This window comes from Arachis ipaensis, chromosome B10, assembly GCF_000816755.2.
Source record: "Arachis ipaensis cultivar K30076 chromosome B10, Araip1.1, whole genome shotgun sequence".
Lineage (NCBI taxonomy): Eukaryota > Viridiplantae > Streptophyta > Magnoliopsida > Fabales > Fabaceae > Arachis > Arachis ipaensis.
Window position 1 is genome coordinate 127,864,820 of NC_029794.2, and position 2,744 is coordinate 127,867,563.

Genomic DNA, 2,744 nt, shown 5'->3' on the forward strand with positions numbered 1-2,744 from the left:
TTTATTTTAAATTAAAATCTTTAAAATAGATTAGATAAAATATTTAGAAAAGATCCGGATATAATTAAATCTGGCCCACTCCACTAAGGCACTACTCTTATTTATATAGGGTAAAGTATTATTTTGGTTCCAATATTTAGGTCGAATCTTAGTTTGGTCCATAACGTTTCAAACGTCTTATTTCATTCCCAAAAATTTTTACACGTCCTATTTCAATCACAAAAAAGTTTTAAACGGATTCAATATTATCCTACCATTAAATTTGGAGATAAGCCTAAATGTAGTCCCTGAAGTTGCACTCGAGTCTCATAATAGTCCCTGAACTTAAAAGTTTCTCAAAGTCATCCCCGAACTTGCACTCCGGGACTCAAAGTTATCCTTCCGGCAATTTCTGGACATCTGGCACAACCGGAAAGCTGAGTTGGCAGCCTTCGTGACACGTGGGCCTTACTGAAACGACGCCGTTTTGGCTGTAGCGCCAAAATGAGATGAAACGATGTCGTTTCATGCTGAAAGCCTCCTTCCTCCTTCCTCCTTCCTCCTTCCTCCCTCCTCTCAAAACACAAAACAAATACAACAGAGAGTGAGGTTTCTTCCTCTCCGAGACAGTCACCAATGGCGCATGTGCGATTGCATTAACCGCACCGATTTCAGTCGAAAACTCAGGCCCTGAAGCATCGCTGTTGTCATCTCCTTCATACACAGAGTTGGGAAGGCTAGTTTCTCTGACACAGGTAAGCCGAAAATGAAAAAATATGTGCTTTCTCTGTGTTTTGATGTTGTTGTTAATTTAACATTCACCAAAGTTCAGGCCGTTTCTTTCGAATGCAATCTGTGGCTATGAACGCCTCTGTTTTGGGCTCTGTGCTAGGGTTTGATCAGTTACTAGGTTTGTTACGGTGGAAAAAAAAAGGAAAAATTCAAATCAGAAATGATACCTGATGTTATTTCTCAGTCTTCTGCAGTGCAGCTCATGGAAACTTTCATCAATTTTCCTTTTTCTCGTTTTTATTCTGATTACTGTTGATTTGTGCTGGTTTTGTTTCTTAATTGTAGAAGTTTACCTGATTCTTCAATCAAATTGATGGTCGTACTTGTTGCTATGTTTTGAAAATTTGTTTAATGAAAAAAATTATTGGTGAAAAACTGTCTGAATTTTAGTGATGTTCTCATGCCTTTACTTCGAAAGAGCAATTTGATGGGTTGTCCTGATCAAGCCATTTGTGTATTATTAAGTTCTGTTTAAATCATACAAACTATTAAATCGGATCCTTAAAGGTCACCAGATGGATGAAATCTTTAGCTTGTATTTACTTACAATGGGTATCATTTTTGTTTCTTACTTATCCTCACAATTTTTCGTCATCCGCATTGCATTCAAGACATTTTTTAAGTTAGGATTAGCTAGTGTTCTTAAATTGGACTAGTGTTCTATTATCTATTTTTCATTTTTTGTCTTAGCTTATTAGTTTGCCAATTATAGCACAGTTGTATTCTCACCCTTGTCAAGAAGCCAATTCTCATTTAAACTGGAACAAAACTGAGTTTTTGGTTTTCCCATGAACCACTGTTTGCTGGTGTGACTATAGATAGGTCCACCTTGCGTGAGTTGTTGGGAGCAGTGAAAACTGTGAACCATTTCGCTTGCCTCTATCTTATTGAGCACTTCATGATGTTTCTAATTTCATTTTTTAGTGCTGTCTGTCCATACTTGGCATTGGAGACATGTCGACAGTGGCATTTGAGTAACAAAACTGTAAACCTGATGAGGAATGGAAAGATGCCTACTGTCTCAATTGAGCAGGCCCAGAATAATTACACCAAAGTTATTGATCATCTTCAAACTGAAAGACTACTTAAGATATGATGTGGGTTGATACAACATTGTCCTAATACACTTATATATACCAATAATCTAGGTCAAGTATAGTACCAACTTCCATTAGCCAGTCAAGGTTGCTAACATAATGAGTCTCAAAAAACAAGAATATCAAAATTCTAACCTTGATGTTTAAGAGAAGAAATTTTGTTCTGCTTCATGGTGACATTTCCTTCTTTCTGTTAATTAGTCTTAATAAAAGAATGTGATCTCTGATAGCAAATTATCTTGCATTTGTATGAATTTTAGGCTGTAAAAGCGGGTCTTCTTAAAATCCTTTCCAAAATGGGGATCTCATTGCTTTCAAGGTATGTGATTTATGTTAAAGAGCTGAAGGGTCAAAAGAAAATAGTATTTTCTTGTGTTTTTATTCTTTTCCTTCTTTAAGGATGTCATGCTTATGCTTTTTTTGACAAGTCAATTTGTTAATTACTTCCATGTATGCAGTTACTGCGGTGCACAGATTTTTGAAATCTATGGATTAGGAAAGGAAGTTGTCGATCTTGCATTCAGAGGAAGTATGTCAAAAATTGGGGGATTAACTTTTGACGAGGTCAGGAAGAATACAGAACTGTATCTTGTGAATAAAATGCATATCATGCTTGTAAATATTTATTTGCAGATTTAACAACTATTACATTGAGCATTACATGCTAACGTGGTTTACTAATCCTGTACATTAGAAAATTACACTCCCATCTTTGAGCAAAAAAGAAATTTTCAATTACCAACATTAGGTGAAATTATACATATTTCTTCTGCATAAATAGTGTCGATTGTATTCTTCTACAGGGTATTAATTCATCCTGTTGCATATGTGCTAAATTTACATTATTACATATATCACTCATATAATGAGACATTC

General features: G+C 35.4%; 1 long non-coding RNA gene across 2 annotated transcripts; it reads left to right on the forward strand.

Moving 5' to 3' along the window:
* LOC110268543 lies at positions 523–2,415 on the forward strand. Of its 2 annotated transcripts, XR_002356634.1 has the most exons (4): positions 523–734; positions 1,696–1,825; positions 2,129–2,187; positions 2,327–2,415. It is a non-coding gene; the product is annotated as an uncharacterized LOC110268543 (long non-coding RNA). The 2 variants fall into 2 exon arrangements; XR_002356635.1 differs by lacking the exons at positions 523–734; positions 1,696–1,825 and adding an exon at positions 2,018–2,041.